Source organism: Macrotis lagotis, chromosome X, assembly GCF_037893015.1.
Source record: "Macrotis lagotis isolate mMagLag1 chromosome X, bilby.v1.9.chrom.fasta, whole genome shotgun sequence".
Classification (NCBI taxonomy): domain Eukaryota; kingdom Metazoa; phylum Chordata; class Mammalia; order Peramelemorphia; family Peramelidae; genus Macrotis; species Macrotis lagotis.
In genome coordinates, this window is record NC_133666.1 from 15,839,057 (window position 1) to 15,854,334 (window position 15,278).

At 44.8% G+C, this 15,278-nt stretch overlaps 1 protein-coding gene and 1 pseudogene across 1 annotated transcript in view; both read right to left on the bottom strand.

Moving 5' to 3' along the window:
* Positions 1-15,278, bottom strand: part of IL1RAPL2 (interleukin 1 receptor accessory protein like 2) — a 1,037,032-nt gene that overhangs the window by 672,689 nt on the left and 349,065 nt on the right. The gene's annotated exons all lie outside the window — the stretch shown is intronic.
* Positions 8,495-10,332, bottom strand: LOC141503138 (hypermethylated in cancer 2 protein pseudogene; annotated as a pseudogene).

Below are 15,278 nucleotides of genomic sequence, written 5' to 3' on the forward strand. Positions count from 1 at the left end.
TGTTCTGGAAAAAGAGACACGCTTATACACTGTCGGTGGAGTTATGAATTGCTCCCTCAGTTATTGAAAATAATTTGGAATTGCACATAAAAGTGACTAAAACTTCTACAACTTCAATACTCCTACTTCTAGAAAAACTGACCTGAGGAGATCAAAGGTAGAAAGAAAATTTCCATAAAGATTCATAGTAGCACTTTTTGTGGGAGCTAATGAGTTTGTGATGTCAATGTGTAGGGGAACTTCCAAATGAGGGAATTCCTTACCACTGTAGGTTGGCAACTTCCCTCCAACTTATATTCCAAGAGAGATATTTAGAATACTAAAAGGAAAAGTGAATTACCCAGGGACTCAGTCACTACGTGTCATAGTTCAAACACTGACCCAGATCTTCCTGACAATAAGGCCAGTTTTCTATCCATTTTGTCATGCTTTGCCAGCATTAAAAAGAAAAAACCCAAACAACTGGAAACAAAAGAGATGCAAATTATATTAGCATATTGTACACTAGTATATGTATGTAATGGTAATATTGCATCATTAGAAGTGATAAATCTGAAGAGTTCATCAGAAAGACAGAGGAAGACATGAACTGATTCATAGTGAACAAAATATAACCTAATGATCATGGACAATGTTAAGGGAAAGAATAAAATGAAACTGAACATAGAATTATTACAATGACTCCTAAGAGAGAAGTCGATCTCAATTGAGGCCTCAGAGGCTAGTCAAACTCCTTCATTTTATATAGGACAAAAGTGAGACTCAAAGAAGAGAAATGACTTTTTCAATGTCACACAAAGGTAAGCCTGAAGATCCATGTCAGATCAAGGGTGCGTATACTATACTGAAGCTGTGAGAGAAGGTGAGGAAAAGTGGAAGATAAAATGAAAATGAGTCATTGTCTACAAATTCAAGTTGGAAAGGCAACATTTAATCAGATGTAGTGCTGATCCCTACTACTAGGAGAGTCTGAAGATGATGAATTGGAATTTGGGAAATATGAGCTACATTGGGCTAAAGAAATCTGGTGGCATCAATATGGGAAGCCTAGGGAGTTTGGGGTCAATATAGTACCTGAGGGGAGAAGTGGCCTAGATCAAAAATGAAAAAAGAAAAAGCTTTTATGCTGATCAGCCAATTGTGTTGGGCCATGAGAAGTTGTTGTACTTAAGCCTCGGCAAGATGGGGAGAATTGAACTCAAAGAAGAAGAAAGAAAAGTTGAAGGGATTCACTCAAAATCAGATACATAAGGGTGCCAACTGATTGCTTAGGGGGTGGGAAATGTGTAGAAGTGGTCAGAAAAGATATAGGGAAAAGAACTAAAATGCATCATTAGCACTCTTTAGTCTTTCCTCAGCAGGGGGTTGTTTTTTTTTTTAACCATAAGAACAGGACTTTACATTGATCCTGATGAAAGCTCACTTGTTAAGTTTGACCCCAGGTTCCAGCTTTGGCCTATTATACTTATTGAAGAAAGAGGTTATTTTTAGTATGACAATGCCTAAGGGGTTGGCATGTTGCTTTCGTTTTTATTTGTTTAGTTTTTACTGTTGCTATTTGTTATTGAGTCGTGGCCATCTCTTTGTGACTCCATTTGGGTTTTTTCTAGGCAAAAATACTGGGGCATTAACCCTGTTTGCCTTGCAGAAAACCTAAAAAAAAAAAAAAAAAGAAAAAAGAAAAAATACTGGGGCAGTTTGCTATTCCTTCTCTAGCTCATTTTACAGTGGAGGAAACTGAGGCAAACTGGGTGGAGTGACCTGTCCAGCTAGGAAGTGTCTGAAGAAGGATTCTACCTCAGCTATTTCAGATTCTAGGTCCTCAGTCACACAACCATCCTAGGAACTAGAGTTCCATTATTTCTAGGACAACAACTCTCAAGCCAGGGGATGGGGGTCCCAAAAAACCCTCCAAAATGAGCAGTACAGAGGAAAGAAGTTAATTAGGTGCTTGAGTTCAAAATAGAACTAAACAAAACAGAGTAAGCAACACTCATGATGAAAAGAAAGAGGCAAAGATAGCGTACATGGATTGAATGTTGGAAACACTCCCCAAAGACAGAGATTTCCTATATCACTGAGGCAAATCATAGCAACAGGGAACTCAATTTTTATCAGTGTGGGATTAAAAAAAAAAGTTTATCACTTTATCAGATAAAGGAACCGAATTTCCAATGAAGATAAAAGAAATCTTTCACTTATAAAAAATACATTATCATATCAATGCACAGGTGAGTTTACGGATGCATACACATTTTTATACCTCTTCTGCAAATTAGTTTTCAATTTAAAGTTGTTGTCAAACTTAAATAGAAACAAGGGTTACTAAATTATATGTAAGGATCCCCTCAGTTCATATACTGAATTAGAAAACCACATATTAAGATTGTCTTTGTTCTACTGCAGGAGCAGCAAGATGATGTTGCTGTGGATGAAATGCTGTACTAAAGTCAGGAAGACTTGAGGGCCAATCTAACCTCAGATACTTACTGGCTGTTGTGACTCTGGGCAAGTCCCGTCACCCTGCTTGTCTCAGTTTCCTCATCTGTGAAAGGAGCTGGAGAAGGAAATGCAAACCACTTCAATCATCTCTGCTGAGAAAACCCCAAATGAGATCACAAAGAATCAGACATGACTGAAAAACAAATGAACATGTTCTACTGTATTTTTATCTCTTTTGTCAAATCTTTCCTCATTATAATTTAAGCTTGATAGAAAGAACTCGAGAGTTTTGAAGGAGGCATGTACATGGTTGGCATTTTTGACACTATTCTAGAATACTGAGAGATGAAGTTACTCGCCCGGTCGCCCAGAGCAAGCAAGTGACAGGGGTGGGACCAAGGCATTACTTAAGACCTTTCCTTGACCCTGAGAAAGTCATCTAAAGCCATGCCCCACAAAGAGTTTAGCAAAAACCTCTTTGCCTAAAAAAGCAAGGAACAAAGTTTAAATCCTGCTCTTCAGAGACTAGCCTGTCTGGGAGGAGACAGAGAGAGCACTGCCAACAACTCCCTTTGGGGACTTCTTCTGCCCCTTTTGGAATGGATTAAAGACATTCCAAAATGATGGACAGCCTTCTTCTTCTAGTGAGTTCCTCTGGTCCCTTCTAGAAGTCAATCTCACTGCTTCCTTAGTCCTGAAAAATTCATGGGAGTTTTAAATCCTTGAACACGCTGCCATCCATGCAGAATTGCAATAATAATATTTTCCTAAAGCTAATCTGCTTGTGTTCCTGCAAGTTTATAAATAAAATGCTTGGCTTTTTTTCAAAGATTAAATACCAGTGGTTCTCTTTACATAGCTTTATGCAGAGTCTAGTTTGAATGACGCAAAATGAACAGCTCCGCAATCCAAAGTCACAGCAGAGAACTAAAAAGATGAACCCCAATCCCATTTTACATGTCCACAATGTTGGGTTTAGACTTTTCCTTTTTATCTGCTACTGTTCAGAATGTTCACTTAATAAACTTTCAATTTTTCTCTCCCAAATAATGGCTCCCTGCCTAAAAGATTTATTTCTTTAGTTAAATTAACGGAACAAAAATAAGCAACACTGGGGGATTTAAGGAGCCCATTCTCTCTTAAGTGGAAAATAAATTGAACACAAGTTAAACTGAATAGCTAAGTTTTCTTTTTCTTTATTTCTTTTCATTTCTTTTTTTAAAGTACAAATTCAAATGCATCAGGGAAACAGACTTGAACTTCATGAAGCTCCACTTCCCAGTTTAGGGTCAGTTAAATTGTGACAAGAGGAGTGGCCGCCTTTTGCTCATTTCAAATTGCAAATAGGAGACCTGAGGTAGGATGCACCCTCCTTGATCACAGTCTCGCCTCAGAACCTGATAGAGACAGGTCAGGAGCCAAAAGTCTTGGGAATAGTGATAATAACTAACAACATTACAGAAAAGGCATTAACATCTGCTTTGCTGCTGCATCCATGGAATTTTTCCATCTGACACAATAGAAACCTTCCAGATGGATTGTCTCCTCCATTAGAATGGGAAACTCCTTGAGGGCAGGGACTGTCTGACTTTTCTATTTGTATCCCCAGTATTCAGCTTAGTGCTTTCTATACAATAAGAGCTTCCAAAATGCTTCATTCATTCGCCATTCATTTGTTTATCCTGTGAAACAGGTGTGCATCTGCTAAGTGAAAAGTCTATAATGGTGATAGAAACATTAGTCAAAGATTCCAAAGAATACAGAGACAAGAATATATGGATAAGATAGATGAAGTCAGTTCAAGCTTGAAGGAAAATGTATGAGAACATAGGGTGCAATCAAAAGAATGTTAGCCTTGTAATCATAAGGCCTGAGTTCAAATTCTGAATTTTGCTACTTGCCACCTGGATAACATTGAGTAACTTAACCTTTAGTTAGGTTAAGTTAGGTCCAGTCTAGTCTTATTAAATGAGGGGGGTGGACTCAAGGGCAAACAAGCACCAGATCTATGATCCTATATATGAACCTGGGTAAGTCACTTCCCTTCAGTGGATTTCAGTTTCCTTACCTGTAAAGTGAGAGTTGATTGAATCACTTCTATCTCTAGATAGATAATCCCATAAGATGCCTTCCTTTAACTCTTTTGTCACCAGTCATCTTTCTGATGAATATGACTATCAATGGGGCTGCTAAGTTGTCTCATGGTCTCTCTCTAAAGAAGTTTTCTTCCCCATCCTTTTGTCTCTCCCTCAGCTTCTTGTGTCATCTTCTCCCATTCAGATTATTCCTTCTGCCATGGTGTCCAAGATGGTGGATCAGAAGGATCCACTTCCCAGTACTCCCACTGGAGTGGAGAATGCCTGTCATTTTCCACTGTTTCTGGGATAACCCCAGCAAGGTTTTGTTTTTCTCCCAAATCATCTTCTCTTACTTCTGATGCTGCATGCTTCAACTCTTCTTTCTATGTCCAGAACCATAATTCAATTAATTGCTACTACAAAATATATGTCATTCCAGGAAAAGATGGAAATAAAAGCATTAATAAAGTGACTACTGAAGCATCGTGCAAGATTTACAAATATTTTCTCACTTCATTCTCACAATAACGCTTCCAAAAAGGTAGATCTCAATTTTGCTTATAAAGAAACAGAGGGAAGGGTGGCTAGGTGGTGCAGTGGATAAAGCACCAGCCCTGGAGTCAGGAGTACCTGGGTTCAAATCCAGTCTCAGACACTTAATAATTACCTAGCTGTGTAGCCTTGGGCAAGCCACTTAACCCCATTTGCCTGGCAAAAAAGAAAAAAGAAAAAGAAAAAGAAACAGAGGGTAAGTGACTTGCCCAGGCTCACACAGCTAGTAAATTTTCAACATTCAATTTGAACTCAAGTCTTCCTGATTGCAGACCTAGTGTTCCATCCAAGGTGCCATCTAGCTATCTCCATTATTTAGACCCATTCACTGTGCCTGGGAATTCCCAGACCAAAGTAACCTTCTTCAAAAATCAATCACCTATATGTGTTGTCTCTGCCATTCTTGAAGGTAAGGTCTACTTCATGTTCCCAGTGCTTAACATAATGCACATAGTAAGCAATTAGTTTCCTTATATTCACTCATTTCTTTTTCCACTATTATCACTTTAAGATCATCCCCATCCAACCGTCACTCTCAAATTCTTCTTCTTTGACGTCAATCTATTCCATCTATCTCTATATCGCTATACAAATTTTTCAGCCTGGCCCTGTAATCTCTCTACACAGTGTGCTTCCTGTGTACTTTTCTCCTTTTTTTGTTTTCAACCAAGCTTTTAATGAAAAGATCATAAAAGAGCAGTTTCTCATCACTCTACATTAAGATTGCACAATTCTGAATGGAGATCATAAGTTTCTGAATTTCTTATGACACTTGGGAGCCACAAATTCTAGTGGCTCTGACCTGAATTCCAAAATCTGGAGGGAAATGGCCCAAGTGTGAGACCCAGGGTGGTAGCTGGTACAGGAGTGCAGTCCCGGGAACCCCCCCCCCAAGAAATGGGAGATTCCCTCTTTACTTAAATAAAACAGCTATAATCCTATCCCCCCCATCCCCAACCCCCAGACAAGGTATTTGTGAAATGGGTTGGTGCCCAACCTGAGGCCCCCAAGGGCTTCAATATTGAGCAGGTAGGGATGGACACGGGAGGTTCCCCTCAGCACCTGGCCCCCTGGGGCCCCACTTAATAGGTCTGTGGGGAGAGCCCTGGAGAATCCCCCTGCCCCAAGGTCCTGATGCAGCATTTCTGAGATCAATAAATTACAGCAATAAATAGTGGGGCTGGGGGAAAGGGAGCTCCTGGTGAAAAAGTGGAAGCAAGAACTAATGGGGAGGAGGAATTCCTTCCCACTGGCAAGGGAGTGCCCAAGAGGCTGGGGAGGGGGGTCCTGAAGTAATTCCCAATCCTCTCCTCCCCCCTCACCTCCATGGAATGTCAGAATGAGGCTCTGGCTATCCTTCCCCATTCCCTGGTTCCTAGAATCAGGAGCCATCAATTTTTAGCCTCCAAATTCCTGCCCCCAGCACATGACTCTGGGAAGATCATGAGGCCCTTGGTCACTGTTGTCGGGCAAAGAAAAGCTCCAGGGGACCCTGCCTACCCCTTTCCCTGCCCTCTCTTTGGCCACCTGGAGAGTGTGCTGCTCAGGAACCTTATTGCTAACACAGGAATCGTGCAGTTGCATGAGCATGCATGTGTGTGTGTGTGAGATATGTGTGTGATGATAGACGGACATGCCTGCCCCCAGCTCCCTCCAGCCCAGCCTGCACGCCTGCACCAAAGTAGCAAATAGTGACAAGCTAAAGTGGGGAGGGGGCCAGACCCCAACCCCCTGGAATCAACGGGAGAAGTACTGGTCTGGTCTCCACCAAGAGAAACCCGTCCTCATGGTCAGACTCCGGCCAGACTCTCCAAGTCTTAGCATTATGGCTATGCTGAAAGTCTCTGAGGTTCTCTACTTTCCATTTAAAGTTTGTCTTTTGAGGTTTTTTTTTTTTGTTTTTATTTTTAACCCAGGAGAAGCTGCTCCTGCAGCCCAAGCTGGCCGGGTGGGCACAGGGGGTAGTGGCCTGTGTGCCTGAGTCTGAGAAATAAATACATTCATCACTGCACATACAGATTGATACAGAAAAAAGAACTGTAAAATTGTCTGCACCATCTTTGAGAGAAGGGCCAGGACCTGGCACAGCCCAGACCCACCCATGTAAGCTCCACTCTTTGGCGGGGTTGGGGGGTGGTGTCCTAGTGCCCGAAGCAGCAGCCCCAGTTGATATTGGTACACCTGGAGTACCATCCCTGTGCTGAGCCCCAACTGGGGATCCCGCAGCCGGTGCTGGTCAAGGCTCTTTGATGCTATCTGGGGTTAGAGCTGCCCTGGGGGGGGGGGGGCTTGTGGCACCTTGGGAGCATTAGCTGTGGGGAGCAGGAGGTGACTCCCCCGGGGATGGGGGGAGGGGTGTGGAAAAACTGGGGAGCCTCAGGCTGCTTCCTTCCACCTGTTGAGATCTGACACTCAATTTTATATAAAAAATGAGATAAATATCTTAGTATTCTTTCTCAGCCAAGTGAGGTTCCATACTAGTTTAAATGTGCTTTGATTTAAAAAGAGGTGGGTGATTTGGGGTATGAGCTTTTTTCTCTTCCTCCCTCTTTCCACCTCCCCAGCTGGCCTGCTCACCTTCCTCTCCAGGTCTCCCAGGTGAGGCCTGGGTGCCCTCCTGGCTCTGTTTGGCCCCTGTGGTTCCCATGAAGCTCATCTGCACATACGCACATACTCACCAGCTCTCCTGCAATCATGCTCTCACACCCACCACATGAAGTTACAAAACAAACAGAAAAGTGTTCACCCTTCACCCCCACCCTTAAAATCTTAAATATGAAACTGGTGTTTTGTTTTCTCATTTAAAATACAGAAAATGTTCTGATACAACACTAAGGTTGGATACAATACTAGGTTGTAGAAATATCATTGAGTTTTGACCCTGAAGTTCGGAGGTTCCCTGGCCCGTTGTACCCCATTCCTCTGTGCCGGGCAACGCAGGCCAGCAGGAGATGCTCCTGCTGGGTGGCTGCGCCATCCCGGCAGTGCAGACATTGTGTTGTGTGGTTAAGTAAGTGCTGAAGGAGTGCCTGGTGGAGGGGGCAGGAGGGGGCCAGAGAAGACCCGCCCTCCCTCCTCAAGCTATGGCTCAGTTTTAGCTGAAGGGAGGAGGGGACAGAGACTCAAGAACTTTTTGGTCTGAACTTAAAGAAGAATTTATTAAACAACAACAGACAAATTAAAGAGAGCCTGGGAGGAGGGGGCACGGGCAGGGGCATAGGTCACTCCCTGCCTCAGAGGCCTTGTCCCTTTGGGGAGGGGGGGTTACGGGGGCTCTGCAAATGTTCATTCCCCACCCCGGGGAAGACATGGAAACACTTTGGTTTGGATCAGCCCTGCCCCACCCCCCCCACCCCCGCCCCTGCCTGGCCAGCCACGCATGCACGCAAATGCACCCGAGAAAAAGTACCAACTACACAACCCTGGGGTGCCCTGTCCCTCACGGGCTCCAGGCGTCTCAACAAAACAAGTACTTCTAAGCAACAAAATCAGGGAAAGCGGGGCTGGGCTGGGTGTGGAGGGTCAGGTGGTGGGGCTGCCCTGGTAAATTCAGGCTCCAGGGTCAAGGAAGGGGGGAGGGGAAGCTCATGGATCTGGGGGTCCCCCGGGGCAGAGGGAGGTAGATGTGGGCCCCAGGGCCCGGCCACTTTGGCTTCTAGGAGGGAGAGGTGTGCATGCGCAGGTGTCTGACGAGGTTGCGGTGCTGCGTGAACTTGCCACCGCACAGGTGGCACTGGTAGGGCTTCTCACCGGAGTGCACGCGCATGTGCTCCGTCAGGCGGTACTGGCGTGTGAAGCGCATGCCGCACTCCGCGCAAGCGAAGGGCTTGAGGCCCAGGTGGCTGCGCATGTGGCGCGTCATAGTGCCGCGCTGCGTGAAAATCTTGCCGCAGATGTTGCAGGGGAAATGCCGTATCAGCCAATGCGTCTTCTCGTGCTGCTTCAGTGTGTCGAGGTCCTTGTAGCTCTTGTTGCAGTGCGAGCACTTGAAGGGCTGCGGCTCGGCAGCCGCGTAGGTCGGGCTGGGCACCGACAGATCCTCGGCCTTCTCCTCGGTGGTGCCTGCGGCTCCGGCTTCCTCCTCGATGAAGAGCTCCTCCTCCTTGTGCTTCTGCACGTCGGCCTTGAGTTGCTCGGAGCTGGGGAAGCCCTTGCCGCAGGGGATGCAGATGTAAAGGTTGTCGCTGTAGGACACAGCCTGGAAGCCCTCCTGGCTGTACACGTAGTGCGCGCTGCCTGCTGCAGCCGCGGCCTCACCCTCGCTCTGGACGCTCTTCTCACTCAGCTCCTTGCCGTTCTCCAGCTTCTCGGGCCGCAGGAAGGGCAGCTCGTAGGCCCCGGACGCGAAGGCGACGGTCGCCTCTGGGAGCTCGATAGAGGTGCAGGCCACGGCCTCGGTCTCGGCCTGATCGCACTCCGTGTTGCGCGTCAGGTGGGGCAGGCTCACAGACGGCTCAGGTGCCTCCAGGCCCTCCACCTTAATGTGGTCTTCGGGGGGTCCCCCACTGCCGCTGGCACCGGGCTCCGAGTAGGAGGCGCTGTGGGCCAAGGCCGGCTCCAGGGAGCCGAACAGGCCCTCGATGAGAACGGCCGGGTCCTCGGGGTCCAGGAGGGGCCTGGGGCCCGGGGGCGACGTCGGGGGGCTCTTCTTGGAGAGGTCCAGGCCCAGCTCCTGCTCGCTTCCGCCGCCGTCCCCGCCATTCTTGCTGGCCGGGTGGCTTAGTGGCCCCGTGTGCTTGGGCCCCGCCTCCCACAGGAAGAACTCGTAGTCGTCTTCGGAACCCTTGGCCGGGGGCAGCGAGGCAGGCTTGCGGGTTCCCGTCTGGCCGGCAAAGGGCTTCCCGGCGAGCTTGAGCTTGCGGCAGCAGAGGGTAGCCAGCTCAGGCAGCTGCAGGTAGCTAGCGGCCACTAGCAGCGGGCCCAAGTTGGGCTCGTCGGGGGGCTCGGGCGGCAGCACCTTACCAGTGTAGATGAAGTCCAGAACCTGGCGGAAGACTGTGGGGCTAACCATCTCCGCGTTCAGGTGCACCACGTTGTCTTGCAGGACCAGCGACTTTAAGTAGGTGCTGCTGGCGGCCAGGACATTCTTGTGGGCGCGGAAGAGCGTGTTCTCCACCATGATGATGACATCGCACAGGAAGCCATTGGTGCGCTGCTGGTTCAGCTGCAGCAGCAGCTTCTTGGCGTGGTTGGGCCACTCCATGGCCGTGGCCCCGCGTCCCCACCGATGACCGAAAGCTTGGGGCTCAGAAACCATGCGAACGAGGGACGACCGCCTGCAGGATGCGGACTCTAAGAGGATGCATCAAGGCCTGGTTACCTCGCGTGCCTCGGTCCCGCCGGTAGCCGCGCGTGGCGGCGGCGGCGGCGGCTCCCCAACCCGACCCGGCCCGCTCCCACCGTCTCGGCCCCCTCAGCCGGATCCCGCCGACTCGGCTGCCTCGGCCCCCTCGGCCTCGGCCCGCGCCGCCTCCACCCGCGCCCCATGCCCCACGCCCTGCGACCCGCAACCTGCGCCCCCCGCCCCATGCCCCGCAACCTGCGCCCCCGCCCCATTTCCCGTGCCCCACAACCTGCGCCCCCGCTCCGCGTCTGCTCCCGGCCGTCCGTCCGGCGCCATCTTGGAGGCTGGTGGCGTCGGCGCCGCCCACTCCTCACCTCTGACCCTCTGCGTGAGCCGCCAGCCTACTTTCTCCTTTCCCGGAAGTCCTCTCTCCAGTCTAGCCAAAATGGCATTCTATGTCATTATACTCAGGACCTCACGTCATTATACTCAGGACCTCACGTCAGGACTTAAAAGCTTACCGAATTCCTAAAAATCTGCAACAATTTACAGTTCTAAAGACATTGATTTCTCAAGCTTTTCATAAACTTCAAGTCCATAATCATTTTTTTACCAGCTAGATAAATTCTTCCTCTACTCCCCTCACTGACTGATGAGGACATCACAGTAGAATGACCTTCAAAAATGTTGGCATTAAAGCACCGATGAGAACACATTTGCTTGAAGTGTAGACAGACAATAATTCATCAACTTCATAAATGTTACTACCCTGGTTCTGTTGACCAATTTTACATTACAAAGAATATTCAGATGATTTGCAGGTTATAGATATAGAAACCAAATGAGCTATAACCAATATTACATTAATGTAAATCCCAGGTTTAGGATGTCAAAGGATGTCTTCTGGGTCAGCTTGGACTTAGACTTTAATGGTCATTCAGTCTTACAACTGTAATGACATAAGACTCTTATGGTTCATAAGAAATTTATTTAACAATTGCATGGGAAGGTTATTCAAAGACACAACACTGGTTCAACTGGATTCAGCTCCCCCTCCTTTAGATGAAATATATAGAAAGCTAGGCCTGAAGTGAGTAAGACAGGAGTTCAAATCTAGCCTCAAATACTTACTAGTTGCTTGACCCTGGACCAATTACTTAACCTCCAACTATAAAATAAAGATAACAGCACTTACCTCATAGAGGAACAATGACAATCAAATGAGAATATTCATCAAGCATTGGCATATTGCCTGACACTTGGCAACTCCTTAATGAATATGTGTTTCCTTCCCTTCCCATTACAGGTGTGCCCAGACATATATGCAAACATATATTATAATGGTGGTGGTCAATTGTTTTCCTTCAATCTGTAACAAGCTACTTACTGTTGAAGATGTGTCATCTAATACAAATGGACCTGTAGTTCCACACATTGAATATTAGCAAGAAAAACAGAAAGCCTAAGGAACACCAACTACTCCTATGATGGAATGTCCATCCCTTGGGCAACCAAGGAAACTTAGTTATATGAACCAATAAACATCCAAATGCAGTTTCATTGACTTTTTAGTGAAAAACCATCAGAAGAATCAGGGACTTGCAAATCTTAGTAGATGATGATCCTACCACATTTTTACTCAATGATTAAACTTCTACTATGCAAACTTTTACAGAAAAACTGGCACTTCTACATTCTGTACAAAAGAAATGACATGGCACCAGTCCTCAAAAAAGTGACACTCTATAGGGGGATTAGAATGTGTGCACATAAAGCCATAGCTTGAAAGCATTTATAAGGCAACAGATTAGCAATTAAGAGGACAGAAAAACAAAATCAATTAATAACTGAGAGGCTACCAAGAAAAGGAACTGGTGTTGTATGGGACTGATCAGGGTGTACTGCTTAGAGATCTGTTCTGAACCCGAATTCAAAGGATCATTGAGAAAGAGCTGGGAGGGACCTCATTAGTCATCTACAGCTGAGAAAATTGAGACCCAGACAGATTTAAGTGACTTCACCAAAGTTACACCGATACTAAAGCAGCAGATTTCGGAATATAGATCCCATGACTTGCAACATTCTTTCTGCTATACCTCATTCATCAGTAGAGAGGGAGGGTAGTCCTGACCATGACAACTGTCAAAAATATATATGGAAGCTAATATGAGAACTGAGGGTCAGGATCTTGGAATGGAGGTCTAAAGACCTTGGACTCTACCTACTACAGGGTAGCCAGGACAACACTCCTAAAACATAGGAGATTCACTTTCCATGGGAGATATTTTATACTGCCTTCCAATTTGGGGAGTATTGGAAAACAGAATAAAAGCAATTCCCAAATGATAAAATGAAGTCTTCCTTAAAGATCAAGAAATTGCACACCAGGCATAGACCAAGAGCAAACCCCAAAAAGCATAAATTTCAGTTTTCCCAGACAAGTTTAGAAAAGGAGTAAAAACAGAGGGAGAAATAAAACCATCTTCAGCTTGGTCCTAACTCTTTCTTTGGCTCATCTAAGAGCCTCTAACAGCATGTGCATGAAAGCTGCGACAAGAAAGATCCAACTATCATCAAAATCTTCCATGAGAGCTCTGAGGGAAGAGCCAAATTTCTACTTGGCCCAATCAACACTAGCTCCCTGGAGTAATAGAGAGAATGGAGAAGTTGGATGAAAGAGGGCACGGATTAGCCATTTCTTGGTGACACCTCATTGCCTCTTCTTCATAATGTGTTAGTTTGTGATGCTTGGTGTTATCCTTTATGATGAAATATTGCTTTTCCCTTTATTCACATACCTTGCCCAGAAACTCCCAGGCTTCCTGGAATCATTATTAATTGGATATATTTGAACAATGATTTTTCAGACACTGCAACCCCTGCTAACAGAATTGACCTACTCAAAGGTATGGAAGCACATTAAATTTAAATCTAGTCACAGAACAGAGAAACCAAATAGAATCCCAAATCAGTAGAGGCTTCAGGTTATGAGTTAAACATTGGGTCATACAGAAAAAGCCTTGGGACATATCTGTCTTAGTCCATACTTACTTGAGGGGTTTTAAACAGCAAAAACCTTATGCTGATACCTTATTATGCCTCAAGCTAAGGCTGTAGGTGTTAGGTTTTGTAGCCATGTGAGAAAAAGTATTGGATTGGAAGGTAATGGAACTAATCTCCACCACAGGCACTACCTGGGAAATCCAAGCCTCTCCACTGGTTTTCCTCCCAATTGTAAGTAGACCTTGCAGAGATAATGAGAAAAATGAAATTGGAAATAATACACTGCAATTATAATAATGCTATCTTAATGATGCAGGTCATGTTACTGCCTGCAAAATTTGTTGGATTTTTAGGTGAAAATGATGTAACATCATTATATGATGTGCCTTGGATTTTCAAATATTTCTTTTCTGGAGATTAGATAAATCAGTACATTGGAGGGGGGTTAGTCAAAAGCTCTAGGGGCAGCTAGGTGGCGCAGTAGATAGAGCACCAGCCCTGGAGTCAGAAGTACCTGAGTTAAAATCTGGTCTCAGACACTTAATAATTACCTAGCTGTGGCCTTGGGCAAGCCACTTAACCCCCATTGCCTTGCAAAAACTAAAAAAAAAGCTCTAGAAATTTTTCTCATACAATTTACCATATTATTTTTATTGTACTACAACATTCAATTACTATATTACTGCAGTCAATAGTTGGATATTCTTTTTTATGCTTTGCCTTTTCCTCTGGGAGATCTATATCTTTAAAGTTGTCTCTGCCTCTAATCTTCAAGGTTGACTGACTTCTATAGAATTCATTAACGTTGTTAAGTTTTGCTTCTCCTTTGTCAAATGTTAATCTACTTCTGAGTTTTGTATTCCAAATTTGTCATTTTCTACTTCATAGACTCCAATTTTTGCACTCTGTTGATTTGTTCTCAATTTTGCATTATCAGTTCTAATTTCATACTATTGCATTCCTATTATTTTATTTTACCAATTTTTTTCTCATCTGAAACATTCTGGAGTTTCCCTTTGGTTCTCAATGTTATGCACATCTGTAGGGTTCTATTATTTATTGAAAATTTTTCCTTCTTGGGATAATAACTGCTCATTGTGTGTTGGCTTCTCTTTGAGTTTTTACTGATTTTCCTTTTGTCCTTTTGAATTTCTCTACTGTTGTTGAAATCAAGAGTGAGATTTGATGCTCAGGACTTATTTATTGGCTTTTTGGTCTTGCAACCTTTCTCTGGTTTCACACTTCATTGTCTTCCTTATTTCAATGTGGAACAGATGCACCCCAGAGCTGTGCATCCTCAACTTTCTCACAGGGAAACTGCAGAGGAAGAGGGATGGCTCAGATGAATTTCTAGTCCTCTTCCCCTCATGCACAGAAGCTGCCTTCTCTAGACGTTCTGTCCCCTACTACCTTTCCTGTATATTCTGACCCTTCCCCTTCAAATTGCCCTCACTTTCTTTCACATGGCTGGGCATCTCTAACACCCACCAATGTGAGATGATTGTGGATGCACAGGTGCATTTGTTTTCTCTTGACTTCTGCTTCATACACTTACTCCCTGTATGACCACTGGCAGGTCATTTAACCTTTTTCTTCATCTGTAAATGATAATAGTTTCACTTACCTCCTACAGTTATTGTGGGGAATAAAATAAAATATTTTTCAATCCCTTTGCAAAATATGAAGTGGTATCAAAATACTAGATAATAGGATCATTAATATTATTATCAAATGACTTTTGTAATTGGCTGCAGGATCAGAATTAGAACAAAATGAAACATTCATAGGCCATTCAGCAATTAATAAAATAAGACTTACTTATCTATAGAACAAAAAAAATCTCAACAAGGAAATAGTATTTCATTAGCTCTGGCAGACATGTCTTTCTTGTTTTCATAGAGAAATAAAAAAATAAATAC